The sequence below is a fragment of the Melanotaenia boesemani genome, chromosome 2 (assembly GCF_017639745.1).
Source record: "Melanotaenia boesemani isolate fMelBoe1 chromosome 2, fMelBoe1.pri, whole genome shotgun sequence".
Lineage (NCBI taxonomy): Eukaryota > Metazoa > Chordata > Actinopteri > Atheriniformes > Melanotaeniidae > Melanotaenia > Melanotaenia boesemani.
In genome coordinates this window covers 35,856,085-35,874,515 of record NC_055683.1, presented here as the reverse complement: position 1 = coordinate 35,874,515, position 18,431 = coordinate 35,856,085, and the positions used below count along the sequence as shown (strand labels likewise).

The following is an 18,431-nucleotide window of genomic DNA, read 5'->3' as shown; positions in this document are numbered from 1 at the left end:
TGACCTTAAAGAAGTCTGAATGGTCTGAATGTCTAGTTTTGAGTCATAGAAGTATTCAAATTTATTCACTTCACTAACTAATGTCAATCTCACCAGTGATGAGGCAATAAAAATGTGTAAGCTCCAAGATAAAAAGCAGTTTAGTTTATGACCATCAGTCGTCTTTAATCTGACTTTATCTGATTTTTCCACAGTCTAATGTACCTTTTAATACTGCAGGTCACACAACCTCTGCAAGCAACAGATAAAGAAAGAACGTGTCCATCTGATACACTCCTCACGGGTTCAAGAGAAAATAATTAGAAGCTACAGCAGTGGTCGGTTAGAGGAAGAGCTGATATATTAAGGGAATATTTGTTGTCACTTCCCTCCTGTTCAGTTTTAATAATGTATGTTATATGTGCTGTGCAGGGCAATTCAGATGGAAACAACTCTCTCTATATGTTAATCTTACTGTTATCAAATCAATGTCAACGCATATTACAGGAGCGGTATTCATGTATAGGCTTTGTTCAACTATCCAGACAGATGCTCAAGGTCAGTCGGAGTTTGACGAAGCGCTGACACGGGCATTAACGCTCCACGCAGCAACCAACAATGACACTGGATTTGAATGACAAGGACTACATTTATTTAAAAACAGCAGCTCTGACTGTATGTTCGCCTCGCGGTGAACCTGAGGCCCTTAGCCCTCTGCTGTCATCATATGTTTATCATATGTGGATATGTGCTGTGCTGAGCCAGTAACATTAAACAGCTACATAACACACACACACACACACACAACACACACATTCATGGAAAAACCCTCCTCGGCCATCTTTAAGCATCAGTGTGGCTGTCTGACAGGTGTGAAAGAGTCATCTCCTTGTTGTAGTATGACCACTACTCTGCACAGTTCTCCTTCACATCCAGACCCCCTGCTTACATCTGCTCTGTCTCCTTGATAAGACTGTTCAATGAGATGGCCTAAAGCAAGGATGTGACAGCACACAACCGATCAAAAAGCAAGATATGTGGACATAGGAGGCACCTACAGCTCTGTTAATTCCTTTAAATTTAGTTTCTTATAGGTTAGACATTCTTGTAATCTTTTTAAATGATCATCAGCGACAGTTCTGCAGGCTTTCTGAAGGGCTCATGGTTTTTCTGACTTTTCCCTCATTTTCTAAGGATTTTTTTTTAAGATGCATCACAATTACTGATAAATTGTGTGCATAAAAAAGGCTTGTAACTCAGGGGATGAACCAATGTTGTGTGTAAACATAGAACTTAGGCATGAGCCAGTTAAATTGGGTCTTTGTCAGTAGCAGCCTTTAACAATGACACATTTTGTCCCCGTTTCTTTAGTTGCATCAATGAAAAATGCTAAAGATCACACAGTTTGATATAAAATATTCATTTTACAGCAACAAGGTACTATTAGCTGAAAACTTAGCATATCACAGCATGGTGTGGAGCAAATTCTTTAAACATTTGAGTAAACTGGACAAGTGGCGAACAAAAGAAGAAACAGAAACAAATCCAGCAAAGACCTGACACAGGACCTGAGAGATGCATCAATACCTTTAGTTTCAGAAGCCCTGTGGCTGTCAAGAAGCTATTTTAACAGACAGAAAACTGGGAGAAAAGGCAGAGGTATGCCACATGACACATGAACTGGACTAAAAGTCAGAAAAAAACATGTCTGATGGAGGGATGAATCCTCCCCAGGTCCTGAAGCTCAACATTATTGAAGCAGTGTGGGATCGTCTTGACAGAGAATGGAACAAAAGGGAGAAACATCCAAAGAAGAGAAGTCTGGGGAACTATTCCTAAAGACAACTTACAGAAATAACAAGAAAGCTTGTTTAAGAGGGTTGAGAGTGTGTTAAAGGTGATTACACCAAATATAATTATGTTTTAACAAGTAAATAAATCTGGGCACCTATGTCCTGTTTTCCTGGTCTATAAAAAATGAGCGGTGGCTCAAGAATTTTGCACTAAACTATATTTTGTAGAAAGATGTTTATAAGGTGCAGCCAGGAAAATGGCTATATTTCTGCTCAAGCCTGGGAAAACTACTTATTATGGGTCAGCAGACAAATTCTGATCAAAAGCTTTTAGACTGAGACACCCTAATTTATCTTCCAAAAATGACGGCTGGATATGGAAACATGAAAGCAGCATCATATACATTCATTTCAGGGTTTCTTTCCTGTCTCCTGATATATTAAAGTCTCATACTGAGTACATTTGAAGTCTGTTTTTGGTTCCTGTAACATTAGAAGAAAATCATAGAATCTTAACCTGCTAATTACTCTTCCATTCAAAAACTTCTGACAAGTTTTACTAACTCCATACAATTTTCCTGCAAGTCATTATGGTATAATAATGATCTGGAAGGATCAGCGTGCAGGTGGTGTCTCTGAAAATAATGCCAACATCAAACAGATATGACTCCTCAAAGATACATTCTTTTCATGGTTCCAGGTTTTATGAGTCGCTCTGCAGCTCTACAGTACCTTGCTTTCCAAATAAGCAAAAGTCACTTCTGGCTACAAAACAAGCCAAGAAGCAGACAGCCAAATGCAAAGCTCAAGGCTTCTAAGGAACAGCTCAGACCCCAAAAGCAAAGTCATAACGGTTACAACCTTAGTATTCCGGGCCTTCTTCTGGGTTAGGCTTTGGTTGTAACTGTGATGTTCAGAGCAGCAAGAACAAACCACAAAACAAAGAACACTGACTTCTGTACTAGTCTGAAACTCTAAAAGCAGAAAACTGCATTCTTCCAGCAAACATTTTTAAGAATTTTTCTGATTGTTCAGCCCCTGACCTCTTGCAGATTATTAATGCATCTCTTCTGTTAGGTGTCTTTCTATAGGCTCTAAATACAGCAGCTATCAAGCCACTATTAAAGAAGATCAATCTGGATCCATCTCAAATAAAGAATTACAGGCAGATATCAAACTCCCAATTGATGACTATAATAATAGAAAAAGCTTTCTATCAACAGCTGAACCAAATTCTAACTAAACTACTAAACTAATTAAACTACTTTGACATTTTCCAGTCAGGTTTCCGTGCATAGCATGGAAGCTACTCTTGTTAAAGTAATAAGGGACATTCATTTAAACACAAACAAAGGCAACACCTCTATCTTAGTTTTATTGGATCTGCGAGCAGCATTTGACTCAACTGATCATAATATACCATTGAATAGACTGTACGATTTGTTGGGTCTCTTTGGCGGCACTAAACTGGATTAAATCATATTTGACAAATAAATAAAGACTACTTGGTGGGTGTTGGCAATTGCACACCTGAGCACAGAAAAATGACATGTGGAGTACCACAGGGATCTATTCTGGGGCTTCTTCTATTCAGCATTTACTTTCTTCCAATCATTCTGATTATAAAAGATAAGAAGATTAGTTACCAGATAACACACAAATATATACAACCATAGAACCAGGGAATTGCAGTCCTCTATAAGACCTCGTTACGTTTAAGGAAATAAATAACTGGATATGTTCTCATTTCTTACAGTTGAACAGGAACAGTTGAAATGTGATTATTTTTGGTACAAAACAAACAATGTTAAGGTGCACAAATCAAGTCAGAAACGTAGATGTTATTCTGGATTTTGACCCGAATTTTAACAGTCACATTAAATCACCTACAAAAACTGCCTTTTATCAGCTGAAGAATAATTCCAGGATTAAAGGACTTATGTGTCAGAGTGACTTGGAAAAACTGGTTCATGCATTTATTTTCAGCAGGCTGGACTACTGTAACAGTCGATTCACAGGTTTACCACAAAAGTTGATCAGACATTTGCAACTGATCCAGAATGCAGCTGCTCGAGTTCACACCAGAAATAAGGATCATATCACTCCTGTTTTGAGGTCTTTACGCTGGCTCCCTTTCCAACAAAAAGCAGATTTTTGGACCTTCCAGGCAGCTTATTTCATCAGGTAATACTTGCTTTCTATATCCAGAGTTAGGACCAAACATGGAGAAGTTGCTTTTTTTTATGCACCTTCCAAGTCAAATAAAGACTTTATATTTAAAAAAAGTGTCTTTTTGCCACATTTTCTATTAAGTCGGGCTTTAAAAGGTTAATTTACTTCTTAAAACGTATCTTAACTCTTGCATTTAACTATTCTTTTGTTTTTGTGCTGCATTATTATTCTTTTAACTTGTATTTGTCTTCTGTGCTTGGAGAAGCTGTTTTTATGCATCCTGCTATGCTCTTATCTTTGCTCTAAATTATGTTTCTTTGTATGTATGTTTACACCTGGTTGCTATGTCTGAAAAATGCAATACAAATAAAGTTTCATTCACATTCTTTAAAACATTTTAATTCCCAAAAGACTTTATGAAGAATTTCTGACATTGTTTTAAAGGATAGTAACATTATCATGTTTTTTGTTCTAATAATGATGTTTCATGTTTATGGAAATTGAGTTGGTGGAGCAGTTTTTCCTTATTAACACAAGTCAACCTCCCGGGTATCTCCATGAAACAGCAAAAGGCTGAAAAAGTGCAGAAAGGTGTCAAAAATGCCAAAGTTAAAATGAAAAAATTGTGAAAAAGACAACACCAAGTCTTTCCACATTCACAGAAATATCAAAGATGACAATATTACAGAGAAATATACAAGAAGATTCACAATACATTCAAAAATGAGTTTTAGACTGAAACCTGTTACATGTTTTAAGTGATACGTTTCTCTCTTGATATAAATTGCAAGCTGTAAATTACCACAGAGTAATAGTCATTAATTTTAATTGATCTCCTAATAAAAAGAGTCATTACAGAAGTAGAGCCCCTCTGCTGCTAGAATTTTTAATTACTAAAATATGCATACCACTGCAGCAGGAGACTAACGTCAGATGGTGGCTCTGGGAGTTGTGCATTTAGAAACTGATGTTTGGGAACTAATCTGAACAATTTGCCTTTACTAAATCAGAAGTAAATTTTCTCTTTTGAAACAGCCATCAAAACAGAACCAAAACTCGTGGTGATGAGCATGTTTAGTGATATTATAGATACAGAATTCTGTATTTCTGTTCACATCATCCAAATGGGGTACAGAATTAGCAAATGTAATTATAAAACAGTAGAGATTGGGAAGACTTATGGTCAAAAAGGTAAAAAAAAATCTGTGTTTGCACCTTCAGAATTGAACATAAGTTTTTTCTTTGCTTTGGATCTGCGAACTGATGTTTGAAACAGCATTTCTATTTTTCTTTATAAATCTGTGTTTACAGTCATAAATTCTTTACTACGGATTAACTTGAATTGAAATAAGTTGACATAGCTTGATTTACAAATAAACATTCATTTGCAACCACAAAGTGTTTATGACTGCATTGAGCCTGTATAACAGTGGAGGACCAGAATGGATGAAATTCTTGCTGAGATGAGCTGTGTCCCATTCAGGGTCTGCACACTTTAGAGTGTGCAGACTAGGTAGGCTACCGAGTGTCCTCCGTAGTCTACACACTCCGCTAAACGTTAATGAAATGAAACAGTCTACCTAGCCAACAAGAATTTCCCATAGCAACAACATAGCAACGACGTTGAATCACTTAAACCAATGAAATTACTTTTTGCATATCATAGAACACTTTAGTGAACATTAACACCAACTGGGTAATGAGGCTCTGTTGTTCTCCAGCCAGTAGACACTTCATTAATCCCTTAAAAATATAAAATATTTCAGAATTTTAATGTCACCATTTAACCACCATGTTTTAATGTTCTTGATTTTGTCATGTTTCTACTGAAGTGTAGTTGAAAAACACACACACATACACACACACACACAAAAAAAAACTTCTGAGCTTGGTTGCTCATTCACCACCATCTTGTGCGCAACGAATTCTGGGAGAAGAGAGGCCGCAAAGGATGCATCACCAGCAGCCTTCGTCTGAGGCCAAACAAAGTGCCGATTTGTAGGGTGAATTTGGAGGCTCCTTCGGATTGGGACAGTGCTTGGTGCACCACGATGATGTATAGCCGACAAATCCACACTTCGAAGTGTGCAGACCCTGAGTTGGGACACAGCTATGGACAGATCTTGTTCTGTTTTTACTCAATTCACTTTTTGTTTTTAAATTTGGTTTAATTCTTAAAAAAATATGTACTTTTCAATGTTTCTTTTGTACTTTGCTTGTAACTTTTATTGCACTTCATCTGTTCTATATGCTACTGCAACTTCTACTGGAAGAGAAAAGAGAAGGCGAAGTGGTGCATGAAGGAAATTGTTCCCGGTAATGAAGTTGAATTAAGTTGCGTTTAGCAGTCCTTTGTCCTTCTTGCTGTCAAAACAAAACCAAGACTCAGAGTGACGAGTGTGTGGATTACAATTTTAGATAAGAAATTCCATGTTTCTATTCACATCACTTAAATATGATGATAAAACAGTAGAAGGTCCAGATTTATGGTTAACACCAGTTTGGGTTGGTTTTTTGGCCAAGATGGACAGACAGGGCAGTTACTAGGAACTCTGGGTCCCCAGAAAGAATATCGCCATCGGCCCCTCTACCCAGGATTGTTGTCTAGTTTTTTGTCTGTATTATTATGTTTTTCAGTGTTCTTGATGGTGCCTGATGAATTGCACCCAATTTGTTTTCTTCTTTACAATGTAGTAGTTGTATTATTATGTAAATGATGCATTATTAGTTATTTCATTTCTCTGATTTTCATGCTATGGTACCCATAACTATTTAAACCACAATATTACATGTCTGGTTGCAAATATATTTTCAATAAAACACTCAACAAATAGGTAGTGGGTAACCATCAAGCACTGATGTGTAAAAAACACAGTAACTTAAAGTGGCCCTTTTTTGTCCCTTAAACAAATCCTTTTGCTATCTGAAGGAGCCCTGCTTTGGGGACATGGGCCTGGCTCTGTCAACACCAAGGACAGTGACTTAAGTTGAGTTATAAATAAATTTAGCCTCTATTTTGCTATTGATTATATAATTGAAATAGCTTATGGGTTGATTAATGTCTTGGTAATTACCAATTGTACAGCAGTTCACTAACAAACCAAAACAGCCAACCAGTGTATCTCACCCAGTCACCCTCAAAGGCATCATTGGACTGCTGGAGATGAAGGTCTGCTTCAGACCTTCATCTCCATCTCCGCTTCTTCTGAGTCCAACCTGAGGGTTGGACTCAGAAGAAGCGGTCATTTCTGATTCTGAAGCAGCAGAGCATAAAGGCTTATTGATCCATTATATATTGCTTTTGTGAACATTAAATATTTTTTTCATGGAAACTGATGAAGAATACAAAAAATCTAAACGGGCTTCTCAGTAGGGGAGACCAGGGACAGTTGTAACACTTTTTGGGATTTTTTTTAATAACTCAAAAACCATTTACATCAGAGCAGCCAATTTGCTATATTATAAACTTCAATGTGTTTACTACTGAAACAATCAATTTAAGTGGTTTTGTGAAATATGTATAGGTTGCAAAATTGATTTAAATGCAGACAATCCACTGTTACAACCGTCCCAGTGCACAGGGACGGTTGTAACACATGCCAGGGACGGTTGTAACATGTCTAAAATATACATGATTAATAAGTTAAATGCTCAAAATAAAAAAAGATTATCACTGTTCATTCTTTCACACTGCCTGACAAAAAAGAGGGGACGCTGTCAACTGTAATGCAAAAAAAATATTTAATGGGTAGAACAGAAACAGAAACCAAATCTCAGCTAACATTGAGAATACACTAAACTCTTAACACTGACTGCAAAATCACAGAGGTGAGGATTTGTTTCACCACAGTCTCAGGGGAAGATCGTTATGAAGCCTGTAGAACTGTTTGAAGAAGTAAACTGATGGCTGGGTGTGGAGGGGTGGTGGTTGGTGGTGGGGTGGGGGTGTTCATTCTGACTCACAGTTGTGGCAAGTGTAAAAGTCACCTCCAGCTGTGCATTCCTTGTGGGCCCAGGCTTTACAGGACCAAAATTGGAGCCAGACTTCCCTTGACCTGGAGTAGCTCTCCAGGCACACAATGCAGTAGTCTTCTTCATCATCAGAGGATGTGTCCTAAATTTTTTTCTTCTTGCTGGGTTTGGAGGGTTTTTTGTTGGTGAAATTCATTTTTCTCTTTGCTTTAGATCCTTTTTTCTCATCCTCCAGCTGTTGTTTTATGGGTGTGTCTGTAAGTATAGCAGTCACTCTTCTCTTCCTCCCCTTTGTTGTCTGCTTTCGTGGTCCAGCTTTGGGATGTGGACGGATCGACACAGGTGAAAAGGTTGTATCCATAGCAGAGGATGATGGCTCATGCTCAGGCACCACACATGGTACGACAGGGAAGGATGCTGCAAGTGGCATGGAGGATCCCACTGCCACAGTGGGTGTTGGAGCTGCATGCTCCATACAGTTGCTGGGTGTGGGTGCAGCTGCATCCACTGTAGATGCAGCTGCAGTGGATGATGGAACCTCTGGTGTTACCGCTGGCAGTGGACTGTCTGTGACAAGAGATGGTGCAAATTCATTTTCACTGAAGACGTCTCTTTGAAAAGGCCAAATTCCAGTTCATGCAAACCCTGCCTGAATATTTGATGGCGTTGCAGCCAGGGGAAGTGCACTCTTCACAATGTTTGGCAGATCATAAATGGTCATTGTGACTCCTGGATGAGCTTTCATCCAGCTGTCACAGCAGTTGTTGACCAACCTTTTCAGTGGCCCATACACACTGCGATCTAAGGGCTGCAGCTTATGGGAACAGTGTGGGGGGAATGAGAGAAGGATGATCCCATGGCTCTTGCAAAAATCGATTCCCTTCACAGAAAGGTGGGAGGAATGATTGTCAAGAAGTAGCAGCACTTTTGACTCCAGTGAGGACTTGGTGTGAATCTGGAAGTGCCTGAGGAAGACCAAAAAGTCTTCCTCTTGCATCCACCCAGACCCATTTGCCGTACCAATACAGCCGGGAGGGCCATTGTTGGTAAAGAAAGGCTGGAACTTTTTGCGGGGGAATATGAACAGTGGTGGGATGGAATTCCCCAAGGCATTTACAGAACATGCAAGTGTGATGAGAGAACCCCGTTCTGCAGACGTCACTGCGCCGACTTGCTTAACTCCTTTTCTGGCCACAGTCTTTTCAGGATTTTGGACAGTGGTGATGGCTGTCTCGTCCATATTCCAGATGGCTTGGGCATCTAATTTGTGTTTGGTCAGGACAGCTGACAGGTTGTCAAAAAACTTGTTGACATTGCATTTATTGAAACTTGTTGCCCGCAAGAGGCTGGTAGGCTGAGGGCTTCTGATGGAAAGAGTTGGGTGCCTTTTCAAAAAAGCAGTAAACCAGTCAGCTCCAGCCATCCCTTTTTCTGCCCAGGTTTCAGGATAGTGACAGTTGTAGGCCTTTGCTAACTCATAGGCAAACCTTCGTACCTAAAATGAAATTAAGATATTTTTTCAATGTTTTATGTAAGTCACTTTGAATAGTCTTGTACATGACAGGCCTATAGCAAGCAAGTTTATTTGTAGGCTATTGCATATATCATAAACCTTTGTAAATAAGTAGAAAAGTCTACAAATAGCCAACTCTAGCTTAATATGTAGGCTAGCCTACCTCCTTTGGGCACAACCCATAGTACAAATCAGCTGCCTCCATCAGGTATTTTTTCAGAAGGATTTCCTGTTCTGTGGAGAAAACCCTTTTGGGAGTCCAGTACCCTACTCTGGGAAGTGAATTCGATCCCTGGCACTCCAGCTTCTTCCTCTTCTTATGAAAGCGACACAGGGTCACATGGCAAATGGCAAATGCCATATGATTTGGCCACTCCCCTCACTGATTTGCCCTGCTTTATCTCATCTGAAGCCCTCTCCAGCAGAAAAAGTGGGACTCCCCTATCTGTCTTCCTCTTTCTGATGTTAGGCATGCTGTAAGCAAACGCTTTGTTTCATTTACCTAGTATTTTCCTAATTCTTTTTTGTTATAATGATGATCTATGATTTTAAAATATAAATAAAAATTACTGACCTGGTTTACATGGTCACACAGGGACGGTTGTAACAAGGCGTTACAACCGTCCCTGTGTGACCATCCATGATTTAACCTCATTTAAACTAGCTTGACAGCTAATTTAACACATGCAATCAATTTCTATTTTTAGCTTTTAAAACAGTGATTCTAACAATATTTGTTTGGATTCCTAGTTATTTAAACTCAGAACAGTATCCAAAAAATACATCTGATAGAAAAGTTAAACTTTTACCTCAAAAAAAACACTTTTGGTGTTAACTTTGTCTGTGAACTTCCAAAGTAGCTCTTTCTTTGCTAGCAAGAAGACAATCTAACTGAGCATGTGCAAAGTGAGTGTCATCGCTCTAGCTTGTTTCTGATTGGAGGAATTGAAGGTGTTACAACCGTCCCTTGTTACAACTGTCCCTGGTCTCCCATAGCTCTATGCAGACACTTTCACTTTGCCATGTATGTGGAGGTCAAGCTCTGTAAAATGACCTCCTGCATAAGACCTATGTCAAAAGCAGTTTAGTGTCAGTAAATTCTCATGTAAGAGGGGAAAAATAATTGTGTGATGTCTCCCTTGTAAGGCAAGAAGTATTTGGTGTCTTTTATTTTATATTTCTGTGAAAACAACAAAAAAATATTTGAACATTTAACTTCTTTATTATTATTTTTTTTCATTTAGGCTATTAAAATGTCCCACCAATCGCAAAATTTTACTAGACTAGATCTGAACACATAATAACGTAACTGACCTTCGCCTAATGCTCATAATTACTGAGCAGAACTTGAATGTGTCATAATACAATTCAATGTAGCTACATAACTGAGTGAATGCTTATGTTACTGGAGCACTGATTTTGTGCTGTTGTGGCAGGTTAGTTCAGTTTAACAGTAGACATTTGGATTCAGCATCTCTTCTTCCAGTTTTCAGTCCTCACAGAACCCATCCATCCATCCATCCATTATCTTGACCGCTTATTCCATTTCGGGTCACGGGTGAGCTGGAGCCTATCCCAGCATTTTAACAGGTGAGAGGCAGGGTACACCCCGGACAGGTCACCAGTCTGTCGCAGGGCCAACACAGATAGAGACAAACAACCATGCACACACACACTCACTCCTAGGGAGAATTCAGAGTGTCCAATTAACCTAACATGCATGTCTTTGGACGGTGGGAGGAAGCCGGAGAACCCGGAGAGAACCCACGCATACACGGGGAGAACATGCAAACTCCTCACAGAACCCGCCCCATTAAATCATCTGTCTTTTTGTTCCAGTCGCGCTGACAAAGAGACAGTGTGTGAAACACAGTCCACTGCAGTTGGCCTCCAAATTAGTAACGTTCAGTTAGCTACAGTAGGAATCGTTGCTCTACAATGAACTGGCGACTTGTTCAGAGTGTACCCCACCTCTCACCCGATGACAGTTAAAGGCAGATTTATACTCAAGCGGCGTCTGAATTTGGTCAGTTATGGTTCCATCCCCTGCGACCCATCTAAGGTTTGTGGTTACAGACAATGAATGAATGATCAAGCCCTCGATACTTTTACTCTCATCACTCTTAGAGAAGACATGCTTAATATTCTGGGCCCCTCCTCTGCTGCTCATACTTCTGGCCTCCCTCTCAAGTCTTTTCTGGTTTCCAGATTTGTGTTTTTCGGGGAGTCATCATCTTATCCCCCCTAAAATGCAGGAGTTAGCTTTGCACATATTCCCATAAGGAAAAACAAACCGTGGACCAAACTATTTTTGTGAGGTGGTTCTTGAAATGATAAAAACTACAATATTGCATGACTTTGTGGCTTTGTTTAAATTCACATGCATTATATTAGTTATACCTAAGCAATAATTTAGTCATAGAGCCTGGGGTGTGTGTGGGCCCTAATGGACTGTGGGCCCTTAGAATTGTCATCACCTTTCCCCCTTATACGACGGCACTGTAGAGAGATCCTGTTCGGTTTATATTCCATTTCCTTTTCATTTTTTTGTTTGTTTTAAATCTTCTATTATTAATGTACATTTTAAAGTTTCTTTTGCACATTTCTTTTAATGTTTAATGTATAGCACTTTGACTTTTGTATATAAATATGCTACACACGTAGTCCTAAATACAAGTATAATCTGAAGTATTGATGCGTTTCCTTTTACTGACAACAGTTGCAATAAAGAGAATTAAATAATCACCTTGATTACACTGAAGTCTGAGTAAAACAGTAAATAAATCTGTTTTTATCCACTAAAGCAAACATACATGATTAAAACAACCACCACCTAAATAAAATTAAGTTTCGGAGTCACTGCACACTGTTTTAGGGATATGTCCACCGAGGACGCCGACTGACAGATCTTAGATCATCTTTAATAATCTTCACCTTAAAGAACCAATTACCTTTGCTATACAATCCAGTCCAATCCAAAATGCACACAACAGATACTAAACATGCCTGTCACCTTCCAGCTGTGGAGTAAGTTGAAAATATTGTAAAACTGTGCAGGTCTATTTCTCCTGGTGAGGTTGTCCTACAGAGGATTCAGGTGAAATATCAGCAGAATGTGAGCATGTCAACATGACCTTCACAGCTGTAAAACAGTGCATTTGTTAATACAAGCAGTCTCTGGTAAAGGTTTGAAAAATGAGGTGGGTGTTGGTTGGGATCCTTCCCTCTCCACAGAGGATCCAGTTATCATTGTTACTCCTGAAACACCCCTGTTACAGACTGTTAACAAGGCCTTCAATCCAACAAGCAGAATTCAGGTTCTGAACTGTTTTAGTCCCAACAACATCTACGATATTGTATTTTTAACTTCAGTTTTCACTAAATTTCTCCTTTTTTTTTTTTTTTTTCGTACTTTCTTACATCTCATTATTCCTCATCAGTTTAAATCTGCGGCTTTTCTGGTCTGATGAGTCTCTTTTTCAGCTCCACATTCAGATGGTAGGTCAGAATTTGGTGGAAACATGAAAACATGGATCCATCCTGCCTTGGATCAATGCTTAAGACTGCTGGTATTGTTGCTGACCATGTCCATCCCTTTATGACCACAGTGTAGCATCTTCTGATGCTACTTCCAGCAGAATAATGCACCATGTCACAAAGCTCAGATCATCTCCAACTGTTTTCTTAAAAATGACAATGAGTTCACTGGACTCCAACGGCCTCCACAGTCACCAGATCCCAGTCCAGTAGAGCAGCTTTGGGACGTGGTGGAACGGAAGATTCTCATCATGGATGCAGCCGACAAACCTGCAGCAACTGTGTGATGCTGTCATGTCAATAAGGAGCAAAATCTCTGAGGAATGTCTCCAACATCTAGTTAAATCTATGACACCAAGAATAAAGGGAGATCTGGAGGAAAAAGGGGGTCCAACCTGTATTTTGTTCAGCAAGGTGGACCTGATAAAATTTCCAGTGTATTTTACACATGAATATCTTCAAATCAGATAATTGAAGAAAAAAAAATGTGAACGTGATGAAAAGGTTTGACATCATCAGTGTTTTATCGGCCTTGAAATATAAAAACATAAACCTGACTGCTGTGATGCTGCCAACAAATATATCAGCTGCTAAATGAGCTGTTATATAATGACCATAATTCAGAAAAAAACATTATTATAGTATAAAGACCTGGATGCAGCTGGATGTAAAAACCTGCATACACTAACATCTTGACAACAGTTTTAAGGTTACACACACGGTTTAGATTTCACTTTCAGCCATCTCATTTTTCCAGCCAAACCTAGTAAAAAGCACACTGTGGTTTTCTCCAGCATGACAGCAATTAACTCTATCGAACAAGCTGTTAAAGCGTTGCCATGCATTGTCGTATTTGTAACAGTTATTTAGAGGGAACATGTGTGAGTACAGTATACTTCCAGCAGAGTTTTCCTGTGGTTTGGAGTTTTATGCTTGGACCTACTTGCACATAACCTGATAATAAGCCATTCATGCATTAAAAGTTTGTTTGCACACAATTCAAAACACATCGATCTTGGCACGCTGGCATGAACTTGATGGTCTACTTCCAATCACAGCAGGAAGCCGAGCAGCCTGAGATTCAAACTCCAAAGTGAACAGAATACAGATGCAGCCGAGGATTTATTTTCAACCTACAAAGAGGGGTGGTTATGTTTATGGATTTTACAGCTGGATCGTGCTCGTCTTTCATCAGCAATTCTGATTTAAGAGACATTTTGGTGTGTGTTCTGGAAGTTTTTGCCTGTTTGTGAGGAGAGTTAGGTAATAGTTTATAACCTGACAACACTCATGAATCTGCATGAAAAAATGTGATTTACTTATCTCGACTTCAAAGAGGCAAAACACTGAAACTTTCTTTAAAGCATCTTTTTTTAACATTTCTGCTGACATTGAGATCCGTTCTATAATGATTACAATAAATCTCAGCATCCAGGAAGCATTAAAGTTGAAAAATAACAAACACTTTTGTTTTTGTTTTTTCTTTTTTTTTTTGTTTTCTTTTTTACAGAGCATGATGGAAATGTGTTCATTTATCTGTTGTGCGTTTAAAAACACATTCAATAAAATTCAATAAAAACTAAAATCTGCATTTTGTTCATGTGTTTGTTTTAATAAACACAAGTTCAAAGAAATTATTTTAGTCTTCACTGACCAACTTCACTGTATTAAGAAAGTATCCACCTCTCTATCAATTGTACCTTCATACATAAGATGATATGATGTCCATGGGGGACTTTTTTGTTGCCGACAAGCAGGTGATGTGGACTTATCAGACCACAGGACACATCCATCTAAGATGTCCACAGAACTTTCTGCTGTTCTTGTGCCGAATTCATACAGGATAGTATATGACTTCTTTCTTGTGTAATCCGGTTTCCAGTTCCATTACTGGATGCAGTAGACTGTGTTTATTGAAAATGGTTTTCCAAGGTCCTCCTGAGTCCATGTGGCATGACAGTTGCTCCTGCAGTGCGGGTTGAGGGCTAAAAGGTCATCCAACAGTTGCTTCTGTCCTCCTTGTTGTTTCCTCACAGATTAGTTTGTTTTGTTTTTGCTTGTTTTTTTTTTGTTGTTTTTTTTTTTTTTTACAACATTCTGCTCTGTAAATGCTGTGTTAAGGGCACCACTCATTGCAGACAGCTGGGGCTTATGCGGTTTGCAAATGCCAGGCCCTGATGTCTGTTTGGAGTGGCTGGTTCAGGCGCGCCCCGGTCTCCTCCCCGCTGATTGGCTAAATGCCCAGCCAATCATGTTGCAGCTTGCTGGAAACCCAGAAAAGAAGCTGGACAGCTCAGGCTGCTTCCCCTCACCTTAGAAAGGAGAGGCCGAACTGCACAGACGGCTTTCCCTAAGTTCGGCAGAATTCTGGTGGCGTGGCCAGTCTGTGTGTTTGCTGTGCATAAATGGTAGCCTTTTGTGTTGCAGACTACTTGGAGGTTCCAGCAGGGCTAAACCCTGGCTGTTTGTGTTTTCCCTTGGTGGGAGTAATTTGTAGTCTCGTTTGGGTTGGGCTTTACCTTCGTGACACACAGCTTGTTTTTGGCTTCGCTTTGAGTTAGTTTGTGTTCTGCCGTTTCGTTAACCATTCTGTTAACTTTTGTGTTAAACTTTTGTTTGTGTCGTGTTGGGATAGTTTAGGCTGTTTGTTGGTGATTGTGTTCACTTAGATTATTGGGACTGCTGCACTTTTGGTATTTCGTTAAGTTCGTCGGTTTAAGTGCACCTTTTGTTTATCTTAGTTTGTTTTACCTGGCGGTTTTTGTGTATAGGTTTAATAATAACATTTTGACTTTTCTTTCGGCAGTTCCTCTAACCCCAACACTGGATTATGTTTGACACCTGGTTTTAATCTTTATTTACACTCACCACAATAAAAATCTGCTTGGTTTAACTTTAACACCTATCGATAGCATTCCTTTTGTTACTCCTTCCCACAACCCTAGAGTGGGACATAACATGCTGCAAGACCAAAGTTCTGTCGTTGAGAAACTTTTTTTATTTTGGAAATGCCAGATGGTTCTGTAACTGAGTTTGCTGCAAAGTGGTGAGCTTCAGTCAGTTTTTGCTTAGAAATACCGAACTTTCCGTGGATGAATCTTTTATACCAAATCCTGACACCCTCACCTGTCTACAACTCATCTGATGAAAGTAGTATCTTCCAGATCACCATCACTCTGTATTCACTAAAACTTTTTTTTATTTTTTTGCCTTCATCCTGATGTTTTTGGTTTTCTTGAGTGTGTTGCTGCATCATATTTTAATTTGTTGATATCTTCTAAATACAGTGAAGCTGATCATTGCAGACATTGAGAATCATTTATCTATACTCGTGTCTGTTAAATAAAGGTTTAAACCTATTGACAATTATGCTTTTCATCTGTTTATCTACAAATGAGGTTTGTAATTTTTGTGTCCATCTGTATAGTTGTATATATTCTCACTGTATGGTTGAAACAGTATGGCAGTTGTGATGTTTTTTTTTTTTTATTTATTTATACCAACACTGACAGAATGAAAATGGTAAAGCGAGGTGAATCATCCATAAAAAAAGAAGTGGAGATACAGTGTCTGGGAGATTGTTGTTTATGTTATGTTATGGTAAATAATTCAAGGTAAATCAAAGCAGGTGCTCTGAATAAAAAAATAAAATCTTACATTTCTGTACACAGATATTAAAAGTTTATGACTTCTGAGTTAAGCTACTCTTCCCTTTAGTCTCATGAGTTTATGAGTATTTGTTTAGAATAAACCATAAAAGCTCATAAAAGTAAAAACTTTTAAAAGAAATCAAACATCAATTTCCAATAATTTAATTTAAGAGTTTTACAGAATATTTAATGCCCATTTATCCCTTAAAAAGTTTGGACTCAGACACCTTACTAAAAACACGAAAGTGTGAGCAGAGCAGTGATTTAATTTATGTATTGTTACCACTCTACACATTTTTCTGGCTCAAAGTGATGAGGCTGTTTGGCTGGCTCTGTGTGTGGGGAAGGTGTACCACAGCAGGGAGCGCTGAAGGCAAAAAAAAGAAAAGAAAAGAAAAGAAAACTCACTTTTCTTCTTGGAGAAAAAGTGAGAATCCCACTGGAATCTCTGTGCAGGACTGAGAGGGTCAGATAAAGTTTGCTCTCCCTGCAAGTTCAGAGTGTGTGTGTTTGATAAAGTTCTCATAGCATAGATCTGAGACTTTCACTGGTCTCAGCAGTCCAAAACACTCCTCCAAATCTTGCTGACAGTGGACGGTGAGCGGATAGAGTTAATATGAGAAAGCTGATGAATATGAATGAGGTAAATGAAAGCTGATGAATGTTATCCCTTATCTCCATAAAGATTAGACTATTCCCTTGAACCTCTGCCAAGGACACACACAATAAAGAACAAATTTGAAGAGTTAGCTTGTCTAGCAATTTGATGGACATTGATAAGGTTACATTGCAATGCAGTGATATATAATGTCGGGATGAGAATACTGAGTATGATCTGAGCAGAAACATGCGGGAGGGCTGCAGCTCATGTTTAATAGTTTGCCTCTTCCTTATGGCCACTACCATGTAGGTTTTATAAGAATCCAAACAATATTCAGGGGTGAATCTACACATTAGAGTTATTAAAATGAATATGTCTATTAAGGTCTTTTCTTCCCAAGAGACCACTGCTAGCTGACGATGAGATATATACTCTCATTCTCCTCTTCATTTTCCTGGTGTCAGATCAATCATGCACCATCCAACTCAAGGTGAAACCCATCAAAGTGTCATTCTCCCATTGTCAGTGATTCACAGGAAACTCCGACACACGGGCAGGCAAGCAGACAAACAGAAAGGCAGCATCAGCCGCTGAGTTAGGGGAGAAACAGGCAAGATGCCCGGAAAGATTAATCTGCTTTACTGCCAGTACTCAGGAGCAGAACGAGGGGGGAAATTCACTGTGAACACAACTCCCTGCCATAAAAGCGACCCATAAACCTCATCAGGCTGCATGCAGAAAGCACTGAGATAAAGTCCATCCAATCAATAAGATTAGATAAGTTGGTGAAACTTTGTACAGAAGTTTTCGTTTCAGAGACCTCAGGTGGGATAAAAAGAGATGGGCTTTCTTGGAAGTCAAAGACTTCGCTGAAGGATTGTGAGGTGTTCACTGTCGGGGAAAATACATCTTAGGAACGGTTATTTTCATGTGTCATATCTTGTGGAAGGAAGGAGGTCAGGGCGATTGTTTTGTTTACTTTTACCCTCAGATTGGAAGTCTGTATCTAGACTATCTTGTTTTCTGGCCCCAATAGGTATCAGGGCTCCAGCTGTTTATTTTTCTTACGTATACTCCGAAACCATGGAGATCCTGCCATGAACTAGAACAGTATAAATACTTGTTTCTTTACATCTCTTTAGCCTTGATGATCCCCTCATCCAAATAGACGCATAAAAGACAAGTGTTGGAGTTTTCTGTTTGTATTAATCTCC

At 39.0% G+C, this 18,431-nt stretch overlaps 1 long non-coding RNA gene across 1 annotated transcript; it reads left to right on the top strand.

The window, feature by feature from the left end:
* Positions 1 to 5,820: 5,820 nt before the first annotated feature.
* LOC121630133 lies at positions 5,821 to 18,087 on the top strand. The gene is made up of 3 exons (XR_006008480.1): positions 5,821 to 5,947; positions 11,939 to 11,943; positions 18,075 to 18,087. It is a non-coding gene; the product is annotated as an uncharacterized LOC121630133 (long non-coding RNA).
* The last annotated feature ends 344 nt before the right edge of the window (positions 18,088 to 18,431 follow it).